Here is a 19,926-nt window from a genome sequence, read left to right on the forward strand (position 1 = left end):
GGAAGTTGAAAACATGTCTTGCATTGTGCAAGGATTATATTTACATACTTTAGTTTGAATTGTCTGCTGTTACCTACATTGGCAAAGTTGTGGTAAAATAGGGGAAGTTTGGAATACTTATGTGACATTGTAATAGAAGAAACCATCATCCATGATTTACCACCATATCCATGATATATGGTTTTTTGGCACATGTTGGATCTATCTCTTGTACCTTTGGTTGCCAAACCACATTTGTGTTTAGGACCTCTGGGAGGGTGCTAGAATTAAGCAGTTTTAGGCAACGGCCTTGTGAGCAATCAGCACAGTGGGATCTGAGTGCACCATTTTGGCTCTAACATAATCAAATATTGCAATGCTGTAATGTTAGGGGGACACAAAACCGGCACTTTGCCTGGAGTGCATTATTTGGTTCAATTTCATTTGTTATTCATCTTCCGCGCTGCATTACAATCTAATACCCATTACCGAATAGGAAACCTATTGAAAAATAATGTTATTTTTGTTTTGTATTGCTTAAAGGACGAGCCCAGCTAGTGAATAGCAGATGGCCAGCATTGGGTTTGGCATTTTATTCAGTGACATATTTCTGTTGGTGGAGGGAGGGCAGTATTTTTATTCTTCCAGTACGTACTATTGAAAGAGACCCGTTAAAGTGTTTTGCAGAATTAGGGGATGCAGGAGGCATTTAGAACCTCTGCCGGGATTGAGTTTCACGAGGTTGAGTTCTGACATGAGTAGGACTGCTTGTGAGTCTTCTGTTTATGGGCTATCTTAGAAACCGACCTTTTGATGGATTTGCTATGTGAGCCATGAGAGACTCCAGAAGTTTGAAGTTTAGCCACCAAGTATGTTGATGATCTGTTTGAGACTGCTTTGTAGGTGATACATGAAGTGTATATGATCCTGGCTAGGAGAGGGAGCCAGTGAAGCTTGCTCAGTGTAGGAGAGATACAGTCAAATTCGCAGACACTCGTGATGAGTTGTGTTTGGGAGTGGTGGGTTGATATGTGAGATCTCGAGTGCTTGGATTGCCATGCAGAAGTCATGCAGGGAATTGAAGCACTCGATTTTGTATAGTATGGAGATCTGTAGCCATGTGTTTTGTGACATTTTGGCTATATGCTTTCGTAGAAACGTCTACTGTCAACAATGAGGCCCAGGGATTTGGCTGAGTTTGTCAGCTGTGGGGTGAATCCTTCCAGGTGCATGTCATCCAGCCATTGTTGCAAAAGTTGTTTTTTGTCAGGGAGATCAATGAGGATGAATCCAGTCTTGGCTAGGTACAGTTTAAATTATGTCTTTGACATCCATGTTTAGGTGGTGACCGGTCATTTTGCAGAGATGAGCGTGGTTCTGGGGGCTAGTGGTAAATGGCTGGGTCATTTACGAGAGCTCCCAATGTGTCCATGTATAGTTTGAAGATGACTGAGGAGAGGATGAAACCTTGGGGGCCCTCCCATGAGACTGGAGTTTGGTTAGAACTGATGAGGCAATCTTTACAGACAGGTATCTGCCGCAAAGGTAGGAAGGAGGCTAACCTTTTAGGACAGTCCTGGGGAATCCCATCCTGTCAGCAAGGAGGTAGATGAGTGTTAGGGGGTCGACAGGTCTGAGAAGACCAGGAGGCACATGTCCACTGTGTCTGTGATTTCCAGTGCATTATCCACCACTTGGATGGTCTCAGTCTCTGTGCTGCATTTGGGGAAGAAGCTAGACTGGTAATCGCGTAGGAGGCTGAGCTGGTTGATTTTGATAGGTAGTCGGGTCACAACTACTTTCTCGATAATCTTCCCGATGAATGGGAGCCTTGTGATGGGTTTGTAGTTGGATGGGTCCTTTGGGCCAAGCAAGGAGTTTTTTGAGAAGCTGTCACATTTGGCTTGTCTTCAATGTGTGTGGGAATTCATCTTTGTTTAGTGAGGCTATCACAACATGGAGTAGTGTGCTTAGCGCTGGACCAGTGAGTTTTTAATGAGCGAGACCAGGATGAAGTCAGGTATGCAAGTGGTAGGTTTAAGAGAAGCAAGTGTAGCTGAGAGAACCTTAAGAGAGTGGAGGGTGAAGTTGGTCCAGGTGGGCAATGCCAGGGGAGGATGGATAGTGAGGCTCCATCTAGTTTTGAGGCATTGATGAGACCTCTGATTTGATCCATTTTGTTAAAGAAGAAGGTATGTATATTTTCCCATTTCCCTTGCGAAGCCTGCACCCCTGGGACAGGTGTGGGCCTGATGCAGGGATTGACTACTTCCAAAAATAATTTGCTGCTGTTAGAGGCTTCATCAATGGTGGAGGTGTAGTAAGCCGACTGGGCCTTAGAGATCATGTGTCAGGATTGTGTGCACAAGGAATTGAGGGATATGTTCTGTGCTGCGGTCCTTGTACCACCACTTTTCATGTGATCTGATTGAGCATTTGTAGGCTGTGAGCTTGTGTGTTTCAGAGCGTTTAGCCTGACGTTTGTGGGGCAGCTTTGTGTGTGATATGACAAGGCGGTTTGCACAGTGGTCAGTCCAGTTGAGGAGGAGGGGATTCCGGTACAAGAGGGGCTCGTGGGAGGTGAAGACAAGTTTGAGCGCCAGGCTTTTGGCATGCATGGGGGAGATTACGATCAGTTAGACATACATGGTGCTGGTCATAGAGAATATAGAGTCACAGCAGGATGTTATTACAGTAGGAGACTGTTTCTGAGAATAGAATTGGGTGAGATCATCTAAGAAATTACCACTCCCCTAGGGTGGCCTGCAAATAAGGTGAAATGTAAGTGAGTCATTGTTTGAGATTAAGAAAATGCATGAGAGGGTCCAGTTGATCTTATTGATGACTGACACCCCACCTACAGTTGTTCCAGTGTCGTCAGCATGTTGAATTCTGTAGCCATGTAGTACAATGAGGTTGCTGATGTAGGTGGAGGAGGGTGTAAACCATGTTTCAGTAATGAATTGGCCCTTGAGGTTGCCAATGTCGGTGGTGTGTGTGACTGCTGAGTGGGTGTTAACCATCATAACAAGGTGGACGTGAGTGGTAGGCAGATGCTGCAGGATGTACAGGGGATATTGACAAGATTCGCCAGGGTAGCTGTCCGGGGCTGCTTTGGGCATTTACCTATGCGATCCCTGTAGAGGATGGGAATGGGCTGTGGCACAAAAGACATGTGATGATGTCTACCTGATGTACGTTGTGCAGTGTAACTGGCCTAGGGCCCTTTCCAGGCCCTACCAGGTTGAGGAGGATTTGCTCTCTTCTTTGTCTGCCCTTCTCTTTAGACTCTGAGTGATAGTTGCCCTGTGATTTAACAGTTAAGAAAGGGAAGGAAGGGGCAGGGCTCATCAGGTGGGTGGGGAAGAGGTCAAATGACTAGATCGGCTTGCACTAGCTGACCAATTGCAAAAGAAAATAGGCTGGAAGGCTGCTTAAGTAGAGGACCAAAGGGATGGGGGAAAGAAAAAGAGCGGCAAAACAAGAAGGCACCAGTAGATTAACAGTGATTGACAGGTGAGTGAAGCACGGTCACATTACCTAGATCTACTTCCACCAGCTGACCAACTGCAAAAGATGCTAGAAGACTACTTAAGTACGGAAAGAAAGAGGTGGGGAAAAGAAAAGGAGTGATGAAACAAGAAGGCACCAACAGATTAGCAGTGATTAACAAGGGGGTGGGATAGATGCCACGTGACCTAGAGCCACTTGCGCCAGTTGAGCAACTGCAAAAGTAAGGCTGCTTCAGTAGAGAAGGAAAGGGGTGGGGAAAAGAAAAAGAGTGCCAAAACAAGGAAAAACCAACAGATTCGCAGTGATTGACAGTTGGATGGTCACATGATCTAGATCTGCTTGAACCAGCTGGCCAGCTGTTATTAATAAATACATGAAATAATCATGGGAAATTAAAAAGTGCTAACTTCGACAAATGAGAGAAAAAGCACACCTTATATTTTAACAGACTTACAAAAAATGTGGGATCGCTATAAAACTGTGTGCGCTCGTTCCCACTCAAAAAACTTGTAATGAACAGGTTGGCTGCAGGTTATATCCTACCCTCAAGCTTCCCACAAAGCTTGTAAAAGTGAAAATTAGAATACAAGGTTCGGGCGGATACCTTGCACTCTAACCATATATTTTATTAACTTTAGTTTCAGAAATTATTATTTTTACAAGTCCATCCTTTTTATCCATAGATTACTTCCAAGTCAATCCAAAAAACTGCTGGCATAATATATCTCCAAAATGAGTGATTTTATTCTTCGAGCAAACACACAGCCGACACGTGTTTCGACCTCAGGTCGTTTTCAAGGCTGTACCAAGTTACATATTCATCACGTCTATGCATTTGTGTACGTTTTTTTTTAAAAACAGAGAATATAAATAAAATTATAATCCATACCATACAGTGTCACATACCAGGGCATGATGATGGGAAAGTCACGTCATATTCAAGTAAATAAATTCCAATTTCAAAGAAAAACAAATAAAAACCTCAAATTAGTGTTAGATTTAGGTTCAGATAAACAACATTATATAAGCCTCATATATGGTTAATTATTATTTGTCAATTTATGTCCCACACACCATGTGACCCATTCCAGCAAACCCACATTGTGAGTACCTAATTAGAAACTAGAAATAAATTCAAATAACATATTAGTGCATTATTAAACACAGAATTCAAGGGTTGTATGGGATTTATGCTTACCCCAAATGTTCTCCCTATATCTTTTTGATTTCGGTTGTCAATACCCGACAATTTCATTTGACAATTCCTTTCAAGCCTATATAGAAAAACTCTGATATATTATATAATATTATGAGCAGTATCTACAGTTCCATAAGTTGGTTCTTGTATAATTAAGAAGGTTATTAGAAAAATTCACTAACCTGGGCAGATGATTATGTTTGAGTATTATATCGGTAAGTTATTTTTAATGCCCCAAAATTCGTGGACCAACTATAAAATAATAATTTCATTTTAGTAAAACCATATATAAATTGTAACCATTCAAGATAATAGAAAATGTATTTGTCCTTAACTAAGTATCCCCATCTTTCTTTGAATCTTATTCTGTCAGTTCCCATGACTTTCTGTATTCCTCAGTTTCTCGTTAGTAAATTGAACCACAATAGACTAACTTTGTCCCATAGAGAGTCAAAATTGATACAAACTCACCATGTCACGGGCTCAATCCCAGATCCAATTCTTTAATAAGTGCTCCAAACGGGAGTCACACGAGACTGTGCTTTCTTTATAAACACCAAAGACAATCAGGAATGAGAACCACATTGCGATGAAGTCCCGCGCACGCGTATGCGATGACGTCACACGTATATAACACGATGACGGCACACGGGCGCGAACGCAGCAACGCCACACGCGCATGTAGTGTAAATAAAGTGCTATGAGTTAATAGAACACTGTTTATCACTCGGGAATCCCGAAAAAGACTTTTTTGATTTACTAATATAAACTACCCAACAGAGTTATGTTGTTGCGTTCCCATGTGTCATTATCACGTGTTTGAACCTTATACTAGGTTTATGGGTGGGATTAGACAGAAGGTTACTGTGTCTTACTCCATTGTGGGTAGGGCTGGAATGGAATCACAAATTGTAATTGTTTGAAGTTTGTGCCAATTAGTATTATTTATAAGTATTTCATAAGAATATATGCATCTCATGGTCCTGATTAAGTCCCACTATGGTACTTCTTAAATAACAGATTAATTTGCATTCTTGTTGTCTGAGTTTAAGCCTAAGATTGCCCCCTCGTTTTAACAGATCTCCACTGGTAAGGATAAAGTTATAACATTCGGCGCTCCTAGCCTCACCAGTAGTAAGTAACAGTCAAGGGTGCGGGGGAGAAAAGTCTGACTCCGGCATCGGAAGTCAGAAAAGAGTTAATAAGGAAAATGAAGAACCCATAAATAATGAGCCCTCCCGTCACCTGCACACCAATTAGTAGTGGAAATTACATCCAGTCAGGTTTTAGTCAACCAATTGGATATATATGATCAATATTTGAAAATTTCATGAGTCACCGTAATTTCATTCACATTACAATTTCAAAAGAACATTTCAGAGAACGTCTTTTCGTGTTCAATATATTCAATGTATTCAGCTCATACATATATTATATATGATACATTGTAAACCTTTTTGACAATCAATTTAAGAAAACTTACAAAGTATTATTAAAAACTAAAACTTTTGAAAATCAAGGTTCAGAAACGTAAAAATAAAAGTTCAAAAACAGAAAGGAGCTCAACGTGTTTCGAGAGTGAATCTCTCTTCTTCAGGAAATATCTATTTAAGTCTCTCAATCCATAATATACTATAATTTCATAAACAGATGTGATTTCATCATTGGTACGGTCTCAACCGGTGGTTCATTCATGTGCTTCAATGTTACGTGATACTTGCGTTATTAATATGTGGGATGATGCTTACTCGGACACAAATGATGCCCTGCAATTAATGTAGGTGATATCGAATTATTTCTAATGTTCAATAATAATGCTGTTTATTCACTTGGTAAATCGAAAAACCCATGTTTTCTCTGTTTACCTGTACCCCAATAATATTGTTTCCAGTGCGAGTGTGCTGGTGCTTCAATGGGGTAATCATCAAAGTATAATCTGCAGTGGTTTCACCTTTCAGCGAACAGTCCGTGACCCCAAATACAGGTAAATGGCTGACAGCACATATTATCTATTTCCTCTATCTTTGCGTTGGGGAGATCTAAGTGCATGTGTACTGTGCTGGTTTCCGTGTTCTGGTACAAATCCTATTGTGTGACTCCATATTAGTCGTTATCCAAGCGGCAGATTGAAAAAGTGCTGCTTGACATCTCTTTTAATACACTGCCATAGTGCTTGAACATCACAAGATGCTTAGAACTATGTGAACGAGTTTTGGAATCATTATTATGACGTCAGTCTGTTATGCCTTTGAATTCCAGGGACCCATGTCAGAAACTCTTTTCAAGGTCGCCATCACTGGAGGAGGAAGGTGCTCCGAATACACAGTACTCGTGTGTTTTGTACAGGGTAAGCACATGATTGTATTCGCCAAATGAGACCTGCGTAAAGGTCATTGGTGTTCAGTGGTCTTGTGGCTAAAGAGGTTACATTCGGCCTTTGCTCTGTTGGCCAGAGTTTGTGATCCTAGGCCATGTATGCACTGGCTCCGCTTGCTTATTGGCACAATTTGGGAATGCCCACAAATCGCCTTATGTTGGCATAAGATATGCTAAATATATATATTTATATATACATATACATACGTTGCCTCCTCTACTAGCATGCAATACAAGGTCACATTTTCAGTGGTGTTTGCCACCATAAGCAGCATATCTGGCATCACTCTACGAAGGCCTTCTTTGCTCTTGAATGACTCACTGAAGTGTTATGTTTGAAATGAGGCGCTAAGGTCGTTTATGAAAATGTGGGTCTGGAATAAAAGCCCATGCTGAATAAGTCTTGTAGTCCTGTGGGAGCCCTGGTTACCTTGTCTTGGGATCAAATGCAGACTGTGAATCCCAACGACAAACGCCGGTATCTGAACTCATTAAGGTACCGTCTCCAGCAATATTCAGATTGGCCAGTCTCACCAATAGCCAGTCTTTTCCATTGTCGAGATAAGCAGCTGTGCAGAAAATTACAGTGTGTAGCATCAGCGTCGAGTGGGAGCTTTCAGTTGCCTCGGCACTTTCTGAATATTTGTTCAACCATACCGAGAACTGAGCATTACATGAGAAGCAAATGGGAACACTTTCAGTGGTTGAATTTCTGTTGCCCGAAAAAAGATAATATTAATTACCGGTAATTCTCATTTCTCCTAGTTACATTCTCTTCCTCATCACAGTTATTACTTTCACGAAAAAAGACTGCCTTCCCCCAGTCTGTCTTCTAAAAATGTCTCTTTTTTTTTGCATCCTCACACCCACGCATAATGTAGTAAGGGGCTATACCTTTCCATGATCCTCTTGCAGATTTGCCAAGGGAGCTGGCACGCTCTGTCCCTGTGGAGAGGCAGAGGCAGATTGTCCGGACTCTGATGGGGGAAGAAATGGAATAGGTGTAATGAAGATTACTGGAAAGTAATCAGAGCATTACACCAAAATCTTCTGTTCCTAGTGCCAGTCCTTACTCGCAAGAAGTGTACCAAATAGTCAAGATCACCCCACTATATCCCTAGATGATAGGGAGACCCTTACAGGCTGCAAAGGTGCACTTTACTACCAGAAGTTCCAACATGAAGGGACCTTCAAAGTAGAGCAGGCTGCAGGATTGTGGTAGCAAAATTGGTATTGGCTTGACACAGGAGATAGAGCCAACAGCGGTGCAGGAACCTATTTGGGTTATCACAGGGAGCAGACCTGCAGATGCCCATCAAGTAGGCGCCCATCGCCTCCGTCCAAGAGGTCGCCATACACTTGATGGAACGTCTGATAATCCCCCCTAGGTTTAGGGGAGCCAACCAACATGTAAGCCAAGGATACAGGTCCCTCAACTCTCAGTCAATGTGACCCTTGGTCGATGCCCCAAAGGTGGAAAGAAAGGATGTCGGTCTGTGCTCTCACGTCAGAATGAGATTTCTGGTGTCCAGAGAATCCAATGAATCCTTATCCACCTGAAAGAGGTCTGGAGGGGACAATGATGTCCTGGGACATATGAAAATTAATAATGAGTTTAGGACAAATGGAAGGGTTGCAATGCAAGGGGAATGCTTCTGGAAATACCACCATGTGAAGGGATTTACTGTCGAGGGGCTCCAGCTCCGCAATAATCCTGGCTGATGTGATAGTCACAAGAAACACTGGCGTCATGGTTAGGAATTTGAAGTCTGCTAGTGACATGGGTTGGGAAGGAGGACCATGCAGTATTCAAGGAAAACATCAAAAAGGAGTGAACATTTTGACTGGAGCCTGGAGAGCATGCTTTTAGGCTTGTTGGCCTCAACCCAGGGTGCCCCAAACACATGGATGGCTGCCCATTTGGCTCTGGGAGTTTAGAGGACCAAACCAACAATGACACCGTATCAGAGAAATGTGGCAATATCTGGGAAACCAAATTCCAATGGAAGGAGAATGTTCATGCATCATCATGCAACATAGGAACACCAGTGCTTCAAATAGGAAAATAGCCTGGTGGGCCTTCTCGACCCCTGGACTGCTCGAGAGATCCTGTCTGCCAGAGAATGTGTTCACACTCTCCATGCCACCAATTGCCTGTTGTCGGTTGGCCTGTAGCCACCAGGAAAAAGTATCCCAGGAAGGGACTTGGGAAGAAGGAGGGGAAAGGGTGTCACCAGTTGTAGCAGAAGGTGAAACTAGATTGACCTGACACGGAATGGTGTCATCATTAGGACCAGAAACTGGCTGTCTCTGAACTTGCTAAAAACCCGGAAATTAGTGGAATTGGGCTTAATACAAATGCAATGGCAAGATATTGTTGGCCCAGGTTTTCTCGCCCTGAATCTCAAGCAGCAAAAAAGAGTGTGGTGGTGTCTATCATGACAAACATGTGTATTGCTGGGAAAACAAAATTATTTCTGATCTCCTGAAGCACAACTAACTGCATGCATTGTCATTTCCTGGGGTGATGGAAATATCTTGCTGAAATAATCCACCTAGGAGTTTTCTATGTCTCTCATGTGGAAAGACCGCAGAGAGAGCAGGTTCCACTCTGCCCAGGTTCCCATTGAGTACGATAACTGTGCCAGGGGGAGAGACTTGGTGATTTACATAGGCCAATGCTGTTGTGTTTCTTATTTAAACTAGAACCAACAATATTTGGTTCTAGTTCCTGATCTGATGGCAGAAATATATCACAGTTCAGTGACATTAGAGCTCCCAGAGTCGCTACCCCTGTGTTGTTATCTTCTGTGAATATACACAGTTCTCTGCTTCTCCCATCCCTAGTGATGGTGGATAGAAGGGGTGGGTTGAGCAGCAGCCCCTTCATTGGGTCCAGACACCACTGGGTGGAGGATCTGGTAAATGCTGTAACTGGGAATGGCTTCTTGAAGTCCAGGGATCTCTGGGGCCAGTGGTGGTGGAGGTGAGCCAGGGCTGGGTGTAGGTGTGCTGTGCACAGGGGTTGACAAATTCACAGTATGCCACCAGACCCTGAGCACCTGTCCATTGTCAGCTGGGGTATCCTTCTGCTGGCAAAGTTGCAATTCATATGAATGACGCTCCTGCTTCTGGGAAGAGAACCCACCCAGAGCATTCAACCATTAAGTTGAACGTGGCTAAGCGCACTTGCACACCTGCTCACCTCTGCCCACCTAAAATTGGTAAACTTTTTGTGCCATGCCATTCTACAGCGACTCTTCAAATTTGTAATCTCTTGTTAGCATCAGGGATTGTATCAGACAAATGGGAGGAGGCAGAGCTATGTCCTCTCCTTAAAAATGTAACCCTCACTCATCTGATGTGAATAATAACAACAAGAATGCATTGTGCTGCTTCTGCCACAGTCTTCCACTTTGACTGCTGAACTACCCGTCTCATCCAGGTTTTAAACTTCATTTTAGTACCGAGTTTGTGATCATCACCATGCTTGATAAGTTCAATGGTGAAATGGATGAAGGTGGTGCGGGAGACTCAGCCATTTTGGACCTCTCTGCAGCATTCATCACTGCTAACCTTCACATTTTATTGACCCTCCCTTGAACAACCGGGCATTAGAGGCCAAGTTGTAAACTGGATCAGATCCTTTCTAGTTACCCACTGTCATGCCTGCGCCATGGGCGCATCCATTTACGCTCAAATGGACTATATGTTTATCATTTATTTACAACAGACTCTTGGATCTATCTATATTTACTTTGGAAACTTTATTTCCCATTTGCGAGACTTTGCTGCTTAATTATTATTTCCAACAAACTACGCATACCATAATGCACCTGGCTACAAGCATCGATTCCTGGCTGTTCCTATTGGTTATCAATGGAACTACACCCCCCAGAAGCCCTAGAGACTTGCCCTGCTTCCACCAGCCCAGGAACAGAAAGGGAGGTGGCCGATTGCCTGCAGGTGTGCTTCGCCAGGTGCAACCAATTAGCCTGCCTCTGTGCTGGGCTAGGCAGTATAAAGGCTGCTGCCTGCAGTGGCTCAGCCTCTTGCATCTGAGAGTTCTTCCTCCACCTTTTGCTTCTTTCTACGGATCTTGTATGCTGCTTACCTTCACTCCTGCTTGGACCCTGCCTTGTTGCTTGCTCCACCCTGCTGCCTCCAGCCATTGCCGTCCAGGCTCCCTGCCTCACAGCCCTGCTCCTCTGGGCTCTCCACACTGCAGCTGATCACGCTCTGCTGCCTTCCAGTCTCTGCCCTTGCCGTGCCGGGCTCTCCACATTGCAGCGGATCACGCTCTGCTGCCTTCCAGCCTTCGCCCTTGCCCTGCCGGGCTCTCCACACTGCAGCGGATCACACTCTTCTGCCTTCCAGTCTTCGCCCTTGCCCTGCCGGGCTCTCCACATTACAGCGGATCACGCTCTGCTGTCTTCCAGTCTCCGCCCTTGCCCTGCCGGGCTCTCCACATTACAGCGGATCACGCTCTGCTGCCTTCCAGCCTTCGCCCTTGCCCTGTCGGGCTCTCCACATTACAGCCGATCACGCTCTGCTGCCTTCCAGCCTCCGCCCTTGCCCTGCCGGGCTCTCCACATTGCAGCCGATCACGCTCTGCTGCCTTCCAGCCTCCGCCCTTGCCCTGCGTACCCTCTACATTGCAGCTGATCACGCTCTGCTGCTTTCCTGCCTCAGCCCTTGTCCTCTGGGCTCCCTGCCCTGCAGCCTGCCTCACTCCGGCTGCCTTCAGCCCTTGTCCTCTGGGGCTCCCTGCTCTGCAGCCTACCTCTCTCTGGCTACCTACAGCCCTTGTCCTCTGGGCCTTCCTACTTTGCAGCTTATCCCGCTTCGCTGCCTACTACCTACCTTTTCCGCTGGGTTCTCGGCCTAGCAGCTCTCTATAGTCCTCTGCTACCTTCTACGTTCATCGGCCCTGTCCCTCAGGGTTCACTCCTTACTGCCCGGCCCTTACGGGATCCTTGCCGTGCAGTCTGCTTTACTCTGCTGCCCTAAGCCCTTTTCCTCTGGGCGTTCTACCTTACAGTCCTACCCCTGTGGGCTTACTCATTGCTTTCCTGCTCCTCTGAGCTCTCAACCTTGTTCCTTACTGTCCTCTGCTATCCTATCCTGTTACACGACTTTCCTTTCATTTCCTTCTGCTAGTTTGCTATCACCTCATTTACTGGATTTGTCTGTAGTATCTTCTCTTGTACTGTTTGTAGACCCTTTTGTACAGAGCTTGTCTGTTGGTTCCCATCAGTCAACCTCTGCCCCTTCCCTTGTCCTGTTTCTACATTACAGACACCCAGAGCTGCTGTTCCAAGTCATGAGCTATCAGCGTGGGCCTCTGTTATAGCAAACTGTGCAGAAGGCTAGAGTATTTCCAAGGTTCGTGGAATACTCTTTTCCTATATCTGCATACACCCCAAGAGGGTATTCATTCTGTATCTTTTCCCTTGCTACTCTTGCTTACTCTTCGTTCTCTTTCCTTTCCGCTGTGTGTGTTCTTATCTGTCCACTTTATATGGCACAACCACCCAAACCCTTTCTGGGTGTCCTGTGCCACTCTTAATAGAGTGCCACTCCTGACAGAATGCAAGAGCAAAAAATTTCTTGTTCCATAGGCCGGAAAGGCACACACAGAACAAAGATGCTTTCCTTTCGGGTAAAGAAACCTTTGCATAAACCTATGGTTTCCCTAAAGACAGCGAACAAGAACCTTAGTCTAAAGGACAGTCTCGCCTCAGTAAACAAAGATTTACAAACACGGTACTATACTCACTGGCTAGCTGACCCTTCTTCCATGTACAATTATTATGACATCTGCGACTATGACCCGCAGTCCTTATCTGTTGCAGAGCTACAGCAAGATAATGAATTCTTACAGATCTTGTTAAACCAAACAGTGAAAAACACTCCTGCGTCTTCTGACAAGCCTTCTAACACCGCAACAGCCAAGGATATAGCACTCATTGTGGGAGACTCTAAACCAGAATACGCTGTTGCCAGAGTGATATGCGCAAGATCAGCTTGGCAAGCTCCCCAGAATGCTGGAAACCCTTATTTGACAGGACAAGGCAGTCATTATCCTGAGGTTTGTGCATCTGGTCCTGGGTACAAAAGACCTATACTAACCATCGGTTGTCTTAATGCTTCCACAGTATCTACTAACCACAATAACCCTAAGGTCAGTCTTCCCATTGCTACAACCGAATTTTCTGCCACACCAGCTTCTGAAGCTTTAGATCAAACTAATGATACTTACCTGCTACACGAACAACTCCTACGCCTTAAAAGAAAGACCGAAGACCTCTATGATGACTTTGTTTATTTGCATTATAAGAATCTTATGAAGGGACACAAGTCACCAGACCATCTGACACTATGTCCAACACCTGACATCTTATCTTTAGAGATCGACATGATAAGGCCTGGAATTGCCATACAGAAAAGTATACAGACTTATACCAAGCAGATGGAAGACCTAAATATAGCATATGTATCCCTTCTAAAGACTGACACAGCTCTTTCACCTTCCAGCCACAGAAACTCAGGTTGTTGTACTGACAGAAAAGAATTAACTCCTCCGGTGGGTCAAATCACGCACACAGCCATTACACCACAAAACAAGGGTGGTCTTCTGATTGGAAATCCCTCTGAGTCAAAGGATGGTTCTGCCCTCACCCTTGCCTATTGTCCAGTACTCACACTTACAACCTCTTCTGAAATGACAATGGCAGCTGAAGAGACTGGCGCAGTTCACACCGAGCATGCTGAGTTGGCAAGCGGGGCTTGCCAAAGTGTGGCTGTGCTATCAGACAACACTCTTGAGCAATCAACATCTTCAGTTTCTTCGATACCCCCTGAATCGCCAGTGGTTGTGGTACCCGATCTACCAGTAGTTGCAACACCTGAACTATCTGTAGTTGCTACAGCACCCGAACTTCCAACTGCAATCCATGATCTTCCTGCTGCTGTGGTTCCTAAACTCCCTGCCACATTTGAGACTCCTCAAGTCTCTGCTGCAAATCTTGAGGTTGCTATAGCTACTGTGATTCCTGAAGCTACTGCTAATTCTGATGCTCCCGATGCCCAGATTTCTACTTCCTTCGCAGCTGTGCACGCTGCAGCAGAATCCTCTGCTACACAACCTGATCCCTCAGCACCTTCTCTTCCTGATCCTACATCCGCCATGCTAACTGTTGCAGGGTCAGCGAAGGGTTTTCCTGTTAAGACTACTGCTCCAGTTGTTTCTGCTGGTGTATCTATAGCACTAAGACTGCCAGACTCTACTCTACCAGTCTCAGGTGCGTTCCAGCCCGCTGGCTCTTTCATGACACCCACACACCCAGTTGCTACCGCCTTGATACTCTCTACAGCCATTCAAGACTCTCACCTTGCAACCCGTTTCTGGTGCTTCATGTTTTGCCTTTTTGGAGTAAGACTCTTGTACGGTGTGACAGACATTCTTCCTATAGGTCGGTCTTCAGGGAACCTGGAGAGGGGCCTGGAGAGGGGCATACTGTCATGCCTGCGCCATGGGCGCATCCATTTACGCTCAATTTGGACTATATGTTTATCATTTATTTACAACAGACTCTTGGATCTATCTATATTTACTTGGGAAACTTTATTTCCCATTTGCGAGACTTTGCTGCTTAATTATTATTTCCAACAAACTACGCATACCATAATGCACCTGGCTACAAGCATCGATTCCTGGCTGTTCCTATTGGTTATCAATGGAACTACACCCCCCAGAAGCCCTAGAGACTTGCCCTGCTTCCACCAGCCCAGGAACAGAAAGGGAGGTGGCCGATTGCCTGCAGGTGTGCTTCGCCAGGTGCAACCAATTAGCCTGCCTCTGTGCTGGGCTAGGCAGTATAAAGGCTGCTGCCTGCAGTGGCTCAGCCTCTTGCATCTGAGAGTTCTTCCTCCACCTTTTGCTTCTTTCTACGGATCTTGTATGCTGCTTACCTTCACTCCTGCTTGGACCCTGCCTTGTTGCTTGCTCCACCCTGCTGCCTCCAGCCATTGCCTTCCAGGTTCCCTGCCTCACAGCCCTGCTCCTCTGGGCTCTCCACACTGCAGCTGATCACGCTCTGCTGCCTTCCAGTCTCTGCCCTTGCCCTGCCGGGCTCTCCACATTGCAGCGGATCACGCTCTGCTGCCTTCCAGCCTTCGCCCTTGCCCTGCCGGGCTCTCCACACTGCAGCGGATCACACTCTTCTGCCTTACAGTCTTCGCCCTTGCCCTGCCGGGCTCTCCACATTACAGCGGATCACGCTCTGCTGTCTTCCAGTCTCCGCCCTTACCCTGCCGGGCTCTCCACATTACAGCGGATCACACTCTGCTGCCTTCCAGCCTTCGCCCTTGCCCTGTCGGGCTTTCCACATTGCAGCTGATCACGCTCTGCTGCCTTCCAGCCTCCGCCCTTGCCCTGCCGGGCTCTCCACATTGCAGCCGATCACGCTCTGCTGCCTTCCAGCCTCCGCCCTTGCCCTGCGTACCCTCTACATTGCAGCTGATCACGCTCTGCTGCTTTCCTGCCTCAGCCCTTGTCCTCTGGGCTCCCTGCCCTGCAGCCTGCCTCACTCCGGCTGCCTTCAGCCCTTGTCCTCTGGGGCTCCCTGCTCTGCAGCCTACCTCTCTCTGGCTACCTACAGCCCTTGTCCTCTGGGCCTTCCTACTTTGCAGCTTATCCCGCTTCGCTGCCTACTACCTACCTTTTCCGCTGGGTTCTCGGCCTAGCAGCTCTCTATAGTCCTCTGCTACCTTCTACGTTCATCGGCCCTGTCCCTCAGGGTTCACTCCTTACTGCTCGGCCCTTACGGGATCCTTGCCGTGCAGTCTGCTTTACTCTGCTGCCCTAAGCCCTTTTCCTCTGGGCGTTCTACCTTACAGTCCTACCCCTCTGGGCTTACTCATTGCTTTCCTGCTCCTCTGAGCTCTCAACCTTGTTCCTTACTGTCCTCTGCTATCCTATCCTGTTACACGACTTTCCTTTCATTTCCTTCTGCTAGTTTGCTATCACCTCATTTACTGGATTTGTCTGTAGTATCTTCTCTTGTACTGTTTGTAGACCCTTTTGTACAGAGCTTGTCTGTTGGTTCCCATCAGTCAACCTCTGCCCCTTCCCTTGTCCTGTTTCTACATTACAGACACCCAGAGCTGCTGTTCCAAGTCATGAGCTATCAGCGTGGGCCTCTGTTATAGCAAACTGTGCAGAAGGCTAGAGTATTTCCAAGGTTCGTGGAATACTCTTTTCCTATATCTGCATACACCCCAAGAGGGTATTCATTCTGTATCTTTTCCCTTGCTACTCTTGCTTACTCTTCGTTCTCTTTCCTTTCCGCTGTGTGTGTTATTATCTGTTCACTTTATTTGGCACAACCACCCAAACCCTTTCTGGGTGTCCTGTGCCACTCTTAATAGAGTGCCACTCCTGACACCCACGTACAACCAGTTGAAAGCTGTAAATTTACCTCGAGCAAGAAACTGTTACCTTGTGGTATCCTTCATGGCTCAGCTCTGTCTCCTAACCTTTTTAATCTTTATACGAGACAATTCGTTAACGTTTTCTGACATCATGATGTTTTTTTCTTGAACTATGCTGGTGACATAAAGCTTTTTATAAAATTGGCTGGAGAAATATCTCAGCCTACACGTTTAAGAACTGCCCGATGGAAGTGAAAGAACATATAAACTCCAAGTACCTTCAGATCTATCCAACGTGAGCAGAAGTCTTGATTTCTAATTCCAAAAAAACACCCTTGGAATAACATCTTTTGACCGCCAATATTTGGTGAGTATCCAGACTCTGGAGTAAATCGTCTTTTTGGCATCCCATCAGATTGAAATCTGTCACTAACACAGCAGGTGACATCAGCATCTCAATCATGCTCCTTTCAATTTCGTATGACTTAAGACATTTCTGACATTCTTATCTTCTAATCAGAAGGTCACAATAATCAATGGGCCTCATAACGACCCTGCCGGTCCGGAAAGAACGGTGGTGGTAAATCCGCTGCCACCATTGTTTCCGGACTGGCTGATTAAGAGTGTTGCAGGTGGGAGGTGTCACTCCCGCCAGGTCTGACCTGGCGGGTTCAACACCACCCGCCTGCAGGCGGAAATGGAAACACAGGCTCCGTCATAGACGGAACCAGTGTTTCCATTGTCCCCATCCCCATGGAGTCCTTTAGGACTCCATGGGTATGAGGACTTACACAATTCCGCCTCCGGAAATTCCCAGGTCACCGGGGTCGTAATGCCCCGATAATTCCGGGAATCACGGAGGCGGAATGGTAATACGAGTCCGGCGGTAACCTGACGGGTTTTCTGGCTCGGTTACCGCCAGACTCGTAATGAGGCCCAATGTGTTTATCTCTTCCTGCCTTGATTTTGATAATAGTGCTTATCTTGGCCTCTCAAAAAATCTCTTGCAAGTGCAGAATTAGGTTGCAAGGCTGCTGCTTGTCCTTATGAAATATGATCCTGTTACTCCTGGCCTGCGGCCATTGCACTGGTTCCCTGACAAGCAAAGGTCTATTGTTAAAAGAATGTGCCTGGTGCATACATCGATCCATGGTCATCATATCTTTAGTACTGCATCGACATCAACCACTCAGGTATCTGAGATCAGAGAACTCCTGCACTCTGGTCACAACTAAGTTCGGGAATGCCAGGTCAGGTGGCTGCATGTTTTCATTTGTGACCTCAAAACTGTGGAATAATCCCACATTTACTCGCTTGGAAGAAAAACAACGTACTCTCATTTAGGAAGCAACTGAAACAATTCTATTGTCCGCCTTGGAACATTCTTCCTTATTTAGCATGCTAGTCAACCTTTTTATCTTAAAAGTAAATGTCTGAATTACATTTCCATTTATATAGTGTGCTCTTTTCAGTGACATGATGACTTTTCCGGGAATGATTCCATTTTTAAAAAAACCTATTCAAATACAATTACAAATACAAAATTTACAGTTGGTCAAGAAGTGAGCCCCAATAAACTGTTAAACCTAGGTCAGAGTAAGATTATATTTCTGCATGTTCAGGAAAAGCCGATGTCCTATTAAGCACCATCTGCTCTGCGCTTCAGAGAGAGGTCACCTGGTGAAACCAGTTATCTACATAGAGGAAATTGACAAATCCTTCTTAGTACAGCGTCACGGCCAAGGCTGTAAGGATATTGGAGAACACTCTTGATGCTGAACATAGCCTAAATGGAAAGAATGTAAGCTGACAGTGCTGGTCAGCTATGGAGAATCTATAGAATCTGCTATATGATGTTCTGATCTAGACATGAGGGTTGGCATCCAAAATGGTCAGGATTGCAAACCAGTTTTCTTCTGAGTTGAGAGGGCTGATCCTTTGCACGATCTTAATTTTGAACCATATGTTGAGGATGTCCAGTCAAGTCCAGCATAAACAAAGAGGATCGCCAATATCTCGGGAACACAATGGAGCATAGAACCAACATATAACAAAGGGTGTTCCCGAAAGACTCACGTCATTTTTTGTTAAAATTGCTCTAAGCAAGATCATCTTTATAAAAATGCAAAAATTACTGTTGGCACATAACTAACTTTGATGTTCAAACAGTTTTGCTATACTATCTAATGTTTGATATCACCTCACATCCTCTTCAAAGTCATAGATGTGTGGTACATATGGATGTGCAGTTGTAGATAGTTTACACAGCAGAAGCTAGACTTTGAGATTTACTCCAATATTAAAAAATATGGGGTCACATCCCTCAGCCCCGAAAATCAACTAACGTATTATGTTGTACACTGGATTCCAATTTTTCCAGTGATTTCTTAGCGCACCGAACATTTTCAAGAAAATCTATCAAATAAAATACCACTTGCCCTCACAGTTTTTTATATCATTCCCTTGTCATATGTTTCACAGATATCCTTTATCATTCTTGTTGAAGCACATTTATGAATGACGTTCAACATACTCCAACGTTGATCATCCAAAGTTTTTTGTCAAAATGGACCAGACAGCATGGGTCTCACGCCATGTTTGACTTCTACTTTATCAAAACCAGTCAATTGATTGAAATCAGTCACCTCTTCATGCATTGTCCACAATTCTTCACAATGTCAAAGATGTAAAAACATAAAGGTCCCATTCCTAGGTAGCAATGTTTTGCATACGATGAAAGAAAATTGCAGATATGTTATAACAGGTGGAACATAATTAATTTAATTTTTGCCTTTAGAGATGTTTGTCACTGTGCAACATGTGGTGCTTTCATTTGATCTTAGCCGAGATTACTTCCATTAACTTTTTTCTCAACATTTTGAATCCCTTTCAAACTCTGAAGACAGTGATGTAACTATGCAGCTTTTGAAGCACATTGTGAGCCACGCCTACATTTGGACAGACACACCCATAATATCTGGCTCAGTATCTAGGCTCAGTCACTCCACTTTCACTTTCCCTCACCTCTTTCCCAATACCCAGTTAATGACCTACAAGAGAGTAAGGTAGTTCTGGAGAATGTGACTTCCCTGGGCATCCTCCACTACCATTAAGCTCATCTCACTCTGACTGATGCTTAACTGGCAATACAGGCAGTAGGTTAAACATTAAACATAGTTGATTCAACTATGTCTGCCCAAATTGTGCCACACCCACAGAGCTACCACCACCAACCAGCTGCATTGGTGGAGACAGCAAGGACCTGCTAGTGGATGGTGGCACTGGCGCAATATACTCAGTGTGCAGGCGTGTTTTGACAGTTGGAAAAGATGGGCGGACTAAGGTCAATTTGTTCCAGTGTGTCTGGGACCAGCGGCAGGCAGGTGTATCCTTTGAGGATATTACCTCACTGCCAGGCCCACTGC

At 45.1% G+C, this 19,926-nt stretch overlaps 1 protein-coding gene across 1 annotated transcript in view; it reads left to right on the plus strand.

Moving 5' to 3' along the window:
* The first annotated feature begins 6,955 nt into the window (after positions 1-6,955).
* The window catches only part of LOC138497284 (uncharacterized), a 901,742-nt gene continuing 888,771 nt past the window's right edge, over positions 6,956-19,926 (plus strand). Inside the window, exon 1 of the mRNA XM_069620635.1 lies at positions 6,956-7,037. The gene's annotated coding sequence lies outside the window, so the exon portion shown is untranslated. The remainder of the gene's footprint in view (positions 7,038-19,926) is intronic.

This window comes from Ambystoma mexicanum, chromosome 5q (assembly GCF_040938575.1).
Source record: "Ambystoma mexicanum isolate Mex_15411 chromosome 5q, UKY_AmexF1_1, whole genome shotgun sequence".
Classification (NCBI taxonomy): Eukaryota; Metazoa; Chordata; class Amphibia; order Caudata; family Ambystomatidae; genus Ambystoma; species Ambystoma mexicanum.